Raw genomic sequence first — 9201 nt, 5'->3', positions numbered from 1 at the left:
TCCGCCCGTATTATCCTCTGTAGTATCTTCCTTCAAGGGCTCCGGGCAAGGTGCAATCTGGAGCATCTTTTCCAATACCGGATTTTCCAAACCCTCAGGGAGGGGGGCCGAACACTGAATCAACTTCGCCTTTGTTAGCTAGTCCTGGTCAAAAAGCAAACTCTCAGAAATAACAAATGAGATATAGTATGTTCGGCCGGAAGATTCCTTACTTGTTCGGCGGCGTGGTTACTACTCAGGCCCACGTCCTCGATGATTTCCGGACACTCTACCTGAGGTCCGAAGAACGACTTATACATCTCCTCGTGCATTAGGCTGAGGAAATTTTGAATGACACGCGGTCCCTCGGGATTGAAATCCCACAAGCGAAGGGGCCGACTTTTGCAAGGCTGGACTTGACGAACCAGCATAACTTGTATTACAACAACCAAACTGAAATCTCCATTGAAGAGATCTCGAATGCGGCTTTGCAGTATAGGCACGTCCTTGGCTGGACCCCAGCTCAGACCTCTACTAATCCATGGCATCAGTTGTGGTGGAGGGCCCAAGCAGAAAATAGGGGCGGCCGCCCTCTTGGCACTTCTAGGAGCCGTGATGTAGAACCACTCCTGTTGCCACAATTCAGACACCTGTGGGATGGAACCTTTGGGCCACGGAGCTCCCATCATCTTGCGTATTAAGGCACCTCCACACGCTGCATGTTGCCCCTCAATCATCTTCGGCTTTACTTCAAAGGTCTTGAGCCACAGGCCAAAGTGAGGGGTAACCCAGAGGAAGGCCTCACACACGACAATAAATGTCGTGATATGAAGAAAGGAGTCTGGAGCTAGATCATGGAAATCTAGCCCGTAATAAAACATCAAGCCCCTGACGAAAGGATCTAGAGCAAGGCCTAGACCTCGGAGGAAGTGGGAGACGAACACGACGCTCTCATTGGGTTCGGGGGAGGGGACGGCCTGCCCTCGGGGAGGCAGCCGATGCAAAATCTCGGCGGTCAGATATCTGGCCTCCCTCAACTTTTTGATGTCTTCTTCCATGACGGAGGAAGGCACCCATCGGCCTTGAAGGCTAGATCCGGACATGACTGAAGGTTCGGAGCACCCGACCTGAACTTTAGGCGTTTGAGCTTGAGGTGGGGGAAGGATTCGATTGAGCATGGGAGGGAAATATAAAAGCCTTGTCCCTTTATAAAGAGGGTGAATATCAAGCGTCCTCTCCGTGTCCGTTTGGACTTGCCTATAATCTAGGAGTCCTAGAAGCGGTTGGGTTACCCACGCCCGTATTGATGAGAATCCTGGAATAAGGGGACACGATCTCTACTTTAACAAGACGGGCCAAGGAAACTGCCTCGCATGATGCGCTGAGGTGGGATAATAAAACGATTTGGATACAAGCTTGGCCGTGGTGTGTCACACTACAGAATACGTCAGCAGATTAGATTTGTGTAAATATTATTCTCTCTATGGCAATATGTGGAAACTTATTTTGCAGAGCCGGACACTATCTTTGTGTTCAAAATCTTCTATGAAATACTTGGAGGAGGAACCCGCGTTGCAATGCTGAAGACAATCTGCGCGCCCGACTCATCGTCATTGAAGCCTGGTTCAGGGGCTACTGAGGGAGTCCTGGATTAGGGGGTGTCCGGATGGCCGGACTATACCTTCAGCCGGACTCCTGGACTATGAAGATACAAGATTGAAGACTTCGTCCCGTGTCCGGAAGGGACTTTCCTTGGCGTGGAAGGCAAGCTTGGCGATACGGATATGTAGATCTCCTACCATTGTAACCGACTTTGTGTAACCCTAACCCTCTGCGGTGTCTATATAAACCGAAGAGTTTTAGTCCGTAGAACAACATACAGAACAACAATCATACCATAGGCTAGCTTCTTGGGTTTAGCCTCTCTGATCTCGTGGTAGATCTACTCTTGTACTACCCATATAATCAATATTAATCAAGCAGGACGTAGGGTTTTACCTCCATCAAGAGGGCCCGAACCTGGGTAAAACTTCGTGTCCCCTGCCTCCTGTTACCATCCGGCCTAGATGCACAGTTCGGGACCCCCTACCCGAGATCCGCCGGTTTTGACACCGACACCCCCACACGCACCCACACAGCCCCTAAAGATAGATAATGGGGGCAAGTCCATACAAGGAAGATGTGTCAGTACAACTATGCACCGAGGGTCAGTGCGGTTATTCTGTTTCCCCCCCACACGCACCCACACACCCCTAAGATAGATAATGGGGGCAAGTCATGTTACGGACTCGCCTCTGCATGCGACGCCGCGGCACGCCGCGTCGTCGCCTGCTACGGCTCGTTCCTAGCTGGGCCTCGTCGGGATGGGGGAGGGGGGTCCCTCCCCCTCCCCCCCCAGCTCGGCCTCGCGCTAACGCGGCAGTGCGCTCGTTTGACAGGCGCAGTGCGGTTATTCTGTCCCCCCCCACATGCACCCACACACCCCCTGAAAGATAGATAATGGGGGCAAGTCCATACAAGGAATATGTGTCAGTACAACTATGCCCCGAGGGGCAGTGCGGTTATTCTATCCCCCCCCACACGCACCCACACACCCCTAAGATAGATAATGGGGGCAAGTCATGTTACAGACTCGCCTCCGCATGCGACGCCGCGGCACGCCGCGTCGTCGCCTACTACGGCTCGTTCCTGGCTCGGTCTCACCGGGATGGGGGAGGGGGGGTCCCGACCCCCCTCCCCCCGGCTCGGCCTCGCGCTAACGCGGCAGTGCGCTCGTTTGACAGGCGCAGTGTGGTTATTCTGTTTCCCGCCCACACGCACCCACACACCCCCTGAAAAGATAGATAATGGGGGGCAAGTCCATACAAGGAAGATGTGTCAGTACAACTATGCACTTTGGTGCGGTTCGGTGCGGGGGCAAGTCATGTTACGACTCGTTCCTAGAACAGAACTCACAAGAACTAGTACAAAAAAGTATCAGTCCAATTTACTGGTGGAGTCAAGTACTAGATTCTAAACAAAAAAAATTGACGCCCCAACGATCATAAAAAGTATCAGTCCAATTTACTGGTGGAGTCAAGTACTACATTCGAACAAAACAACAAAAAAGAAAAAAATTGACCGCCCAAGGACAGGCCCAGGCCCCGACGCTACTAGATAACTTGAACTCGAGCCCATAGGCGAATCCCTAGTAGTCCGCACAATGCAGGGCCCACCGATCAGGGCCCACAAGTCAAAGAGAGAGAGCGAGTGCCGTGTATAAGCGCTCTGGTAAGTTTTCAGAGGAGTTCGAATGGTGAGCCTCGCCTGCGCTTATAAACTGGTCTACAACCTCCTTGACTAGCGAGGTGGGACTAAACCCATAGCGCACGCACACACCGCGTTGCACAGCCGCGCGGACGAGCTATCTGGGCCGAAAACAACAACTCAGCCAGATGGCCCAACACAGTACTTCGCCCCATTACAAAATTCCAGCCGATGACACACGACAAAAAAATGCAGATATTTTAAAAAAACCTCACAAGAAATGAGTTCAAAAACAAAAAGTGTAAAAAGTTCAAACACATCTTAACTGTAAGAACTAAAAAAATAGAAATGCATATGTTTTTTTGGAAAATTAAACGTAGAAATTTGTAAATAAAAATTTCGGAAGAAAAATTATAAAGAGTTCAACTACTACAATTCATAAGGTTCAAGTAAAAAAATAGTGTGCAGCAAAAGATGAAAATCTTTTAATTCTAAAAAATACTAGAAATATCATTATTTAACTGTTAAAAAATGTGATCCAAAATTCATCTAAAAAAGATAGAAAAAACATTATACAACAAACAAATTTGATTAGTAATTGACAACCTAAAATAGTTCAGTACTATCATTAACAGAATGTAAGTTCAGCAATCTTGAAACCAAAAAAGGGGTTCTACAAACATCATCAGCGTATAGTTCCTTCTCCGAGCTATGTACATGAAAATATACCAGTCAAAATAAAGGATGCCCATCAGTTCTACTATAGAATTGTTCAAGTACTAATATAAAAAATATATAAATAAAGCAGTTATTCTTGAGAAAAAACAGATAGGAAAATTATACAAACCATGCAGCTTTTGACCACAAATCAATTCAACTTAAGATAAAACATCAGTTCAAACACTGCACATGTCAAAAACATATGCAGATAAAACAACACATTTAGAGGGGAGATAGTTGAATTCATTTATTCATTTCAAACATCTGCTCCCTCACAACACAAATCTTAAAAACATAACATTCACTACTTCAATCATAACGATCAAAGAAACGACGCCATTTAGCCCTAGTGGATGTAGGTGGAGTCGTGGCTGCTCTAGCCCTAGCCCAACTGATGATCTGAACATGGTTCCTTCCCCTGCCCTCTGGGAAAAGAAGCTCTAGTTCATTGGAGTTGCAGGTATCCATCACCTTGCGCGCAAGGTGTCTGTTGAACTCTGCATCCACTTCCTCCTCGGCAGCACGTTGTGCCATCTGCCTGCGCCTCCTCCTCCTCCTCTGCTCCACTGCTGCAGCCCTCCCATCAACGGCTTCCCCCTCCTCCTCTGTGACCTCTCCCAACTCAGGATCCATTCTGGCTTTTCTTTTGGTTGCAGCTGGTGGAACGAAAGTGACAGAGGGCTCAGCCTTTATACTCAAAGTGCAGAGGGTATGGGGGTAGGCAGCCAGTACAAGAAACTTGCTCCAATGTCAACTCACAGTAATTACAAGCTTTGACATGGAGCAGTCCAACTACACATACGGCGGCAGTAATTCAAAACAACACTGAAAAACACACAACTTAATTACGCAATTTGACCAGATTACAAGAAATCGTAGGCTTCAGTCAGCCACCAAACACCACCTCCGCCAATGACCAATTCCTAGTCTACCAGCCACGTTTGAGCTAACGGCCACGCCATTACACGGGAACGAACACTTCAACACTAGCTACTGCATGCAGAAAACATAGACTATGAGCATGTACAAGAACGACTCCTGGTGCATTCTTATTCTGATGAAACTGAATAAATCGACACTTAGCTTAACTGAAAAGGAAGTAGCAGGATTCTCTGTCTAACAGAAGTGGCTGTGGCACTGGCAGTAGCAGCGGAAGCAATAGGGGCCACGACAGTGGCGGCCGCAGGCGCGCACACCTACAGAAGGCATGGGTTTGCGCGCATGCGTAGGCGGGTGTGGTCAGAGCAGGCACGATGGGGCGACGCGAGACGGGTAGACGGCGCGGGCTGGATGGGGTGGCTGCGGGTGTGCGTGCAGGGCGCGACCAAAGGAGCGCGAGCACGGTGCAGTGAGCGCGGGGAACGGGTCATCGGGCGTGGCCGGCGCACGATCACGTCGGCGATGATCTACGACTACCAAAGGAGAGCACTGGGAGAGAGGGAGGATGCGGGGCTCACTGCAGTTGCAGAGAAGGCCCAGGGATGACTTGAGACGGCCGGAGTCAACGACTGCGGTTGGCGGTCCGAGGAGGATGACGGGGGTCGGGGACAAGGACGACGTGCGACGGGGCGGGGCCGATTAGGTGACAACAATGAGCAGCGCACGGCGACGGGGACGAACGCACGACGATCAGGAGCAACGAATGGCCCGCAGCATCGTGCCGGAGAACGCCCGGAAGCTCCAGGTTGCATACCCTGTCTCCGCCGTCGTACACACAGGAAGATCGGTTCAAGTAGAAAACCTCGTCAGTCCAACCTGTACACCACATCAGTTCATGAAGGGTAACAGAATAATATTATGTTACGCGTAACAGAATAGCCCAAATGTGTGTGTGTGTGTGTGTGTGTGTGTATATATATATCCCGCGGGCTCGTACGGTTGAAATTTCTCAAATATCGCACCTCCCGCACCCCTCTACTACCGTCGCCATCGTCTCCGGATTCCGCAGTTGCGTCCAGCGCGCGCACATTGTTGTACTCTGTCGTCGTCAACAGGTTTCTCTCCCGCCACTGCCACCATAGGGGATTTGCACCGAGTTAGGGTAAAATTCTCACCCCTTGTGCTTCAAATTTTTCCGATTCAATGCACTAGGGATTTGCCATGTATCTTGCTACGTATGAACTACTTCAATCCACCAGATCGATTCCATAGATTAGATGCGATCAAAAAGTTTAGGTTTAAGTTTCCTCCGAAAGCATCCAGGACTGACTGAATTGGAATTTTCGGTGTCACCGATTTGGCCCTGGCCATTGCACTAGTTCGTCTCGGTGCCACCGAGTAGTACGAATCGGTGAGACCGAAAGTAACGTTTCTGTGAAACCCTAGCATCTCGGAGGCATCGAGCCACATCTCGGTTTGACCGAAATGGTGTGTTTTGGTTCTCTTGAGTGCTTCGGTATCACCGAGATTATCAACTCAGTGGATCTGAAATGCATTCTATGAAAACTTGAAACTAAGGTTGAACTCATTTTTTTGGAAAATCATCGGATTTTTGTGATGACTCATCTACTCTTCCCGTACTTATCTACTCACAAGGTCAATTCACAAGATGTATAGTGCCAGTGATAGCTAGAATGTGTCAGAACAACATGAGGATCTCAGTGAGGGATCCAGTCCAGAGGGCAGCTATTATGAAGGAGAAAGGAGCTCACCTGAATTGTCCAAGGCTGCCACAAGGACCAAAAAGAATAAAACCTCAAATGATGAGGATGAATATTTTGTGGCTAGCGAGGCCACATCAAAGGAGAAGAAGGTGGTGCATGCTAAGGAGTATGGCACAACAACCATCACAAAACCTTCAGGCAGTGCCAAGGAGAGGTCATCTATGAGGAAGGTCCCACTCTCCAAGGCACATAAGGCCGCAGCTCCAAGGGAACGCATGACTTTCAAACTTGAGGAGCCATGTGATACAGAGGCTATTGCAGGAAAGAAGAAGAAAAGGGCTAGGAAGGCTACTGCCTGTGTCATTGGCAAACCTTCCATGGTTGCCAGTGAGGAGGAACAAGAGGAGGAACCAACTGTTGATGCACCTCCAGCCAAGACTCAGAAGCTCATGTGTGATGCTATTAAGTTTGCTGCTCCTCCAAGCCCAAGTCCAAGCCCAAAGTTCCAGCACCGAAGAGATCAATGAGGAACATTTCAGCTAGTGAGAAGAACAAGGCCCCAGTGCCTGAAACTAAGATTGATGACGAGCCACTAGTGCTCAGGAAGTTGAAGCCAAAATTTTGAGACTATGACAACTCACGTCTATTGGTAGAGAACATGATGCTTGAGGGAGTCCTGGATTAGGGGGTCCTCGGGTCTCTGGTCTATTCGATATGGGCCGGACTGGTGGGTCTTGAAGATAAAGCAGAAGACTATCCCCCGTGTCCGGGTAGGACTCCTATAGGCGTGGACGGCAAGTTTGGTGTCCGCATGTATTATTTCCTTCCTTTGTAAATTGACTCTGTGCAACCCTAGGCCCCTCCGGTGTATATATAAACCGGAGGGTTTAGTCTGTAGAGGTTATCAGAACAACCATAGGCTAGACAACTAGGGTTTAGCCATTACGATCTCGAGGTAGATCCACTCTTGTAACCCCTATACACATCAAATATAATCAATAATGACACAGGGTTTTACCTCCTTTAAGAGGGCCCGAACCTGGGTAAACATTGTGTCCCTCGCGTCCCCTATTACCATTAATCCTCAGACACACACCTTGGGACCCCCTACCCGAGATCTACCGGTTTTGACACCGACATTGCTGCTTTCACTGAGAGTTCCTTTGTGTTGTCAATAGAAGAATCGATGTCTCGCCTCTTCATCAACGATGGCGCCGTCTCCGGGGAGACTTTCCTTCCTGGTCAGCCTTTTGTGTTTGGCGGCATTGTGCTACATGCCAACTTGACCGGTCACCTCGAGCAAGTCGACAGCTATGCCCCTGGTCACCAGATCAGGTTTGGAAGTTTGAACTATATCACTCATATCCGAGGAGACCTGATCTTCGAAGGGTTCACGGCTTCGGCCGCCGCTCCCCACTTGCACGGAGGAGGCCCTTCGGATCTGCTATCAGGTCCCGTCCAGGGATCAACATTTGTGTCCGCCTCGGCCTTAGATCCAGGCCAGACTACTTCGTCCGAAGACGAGAGGGTGAACCCCGCCGGACTCTATCCCATCATGGAGCTTCTAGTCGGAGACCCAAAGGCGACTACGCCGTCGGCAAACCCATAATCAAATGTGATAGAGTCGGATCTAAGGCCGAGGTTCACCGCTCGGCACCAACTTCGAATCAAATGTGATAGCCTCGTATTTCTTCTCCGATATTTGGGTTTTGTTTGGCCAACTTGATCTATTTATCTTGCAATGGGAAGAGGTGCTTTGTAGTGGGTTCGATCTTACGATGCTTGATCCCAGTGATAGAAGGGGAACCGACACGTATGTATCGTTGCTACTAAGGACAAAACGATGGGGTCTAAATCTCTACATAGATAGATCTTGTCTACATCATGTCATCGTTCTTATTGCATTACTCTGTTTCTCCATGAACTTAATACACTAGATGCATGTTGGATAGCGGTCGATGTGTGGAGTAATAGTAGTAGATGCAGGCATGAGTCGGTCTACTAATCTTGGACGTGATGCCTATGTAATGATCATTGCTTGGACCGTCATGAACCTTGGACGTGATGCCTATGATATATCTTGTCTACTAATCTTGGACGTGATAGCGGTCGATGCATTACTCTATTTCTCCATGAACTTAATACACTAGATGCAGGCATGAACCGTCATGAGCATTTGAAGTTCTATCAATTGCCTAACAGTAATTTGTTCATCCACCGTTTGCTATTTTTCTCGAGAGAAGCCACTAGTGAAACCCACGGCCCCGGGTCTCTTTCTCATATTATTTTCCTTTGCGATCTACTTTTATTTGCTTTTATTTTCAGATCTATTAATCTAAAAACCCAAAAATACTTTGCTGCACTTTATTTTATTTGCGATCTATTTATTCAATCTATTACAACTTTCTCCTGTCACGCATCAATTTCTGGCACCGTTACCCGAAAGGGATTGACAACCCCTTTAACACGTCGGGTTGCGAGGATTTGTTATCTGTGTGCAGGGGTTGTTTACGTTGTGTTGCTTGGTTCTCCTACTGGTTCGATAACCTTGGTTTCATATCTGAGGGAAATACCTACCGCCGTTGTGGTACATCATCCCTTCCTCTTTGGGGAAATACCGACGTAGCTTCAAGCGACATCAAAAGTAATTTCT

The sequence above is a fragment of the Triticum urartu genome, chromosome 1A (assembly GCF_056163025.1).
Source record: "Triticum urartu cultivar PI428250 chromosome 1A, HENAU_Tu73, whole genome shotgun sequence".
In the NCBI taxonomy this organism is placed as follows: Eukaryota; Viridiplantae; Streptophyta; class Magnoliopsida; order Poales; family Poaceae; genus Triticum; species Triticum urartu.
This window is presented reverse-complemented; position numbering follows the sequence as displayed.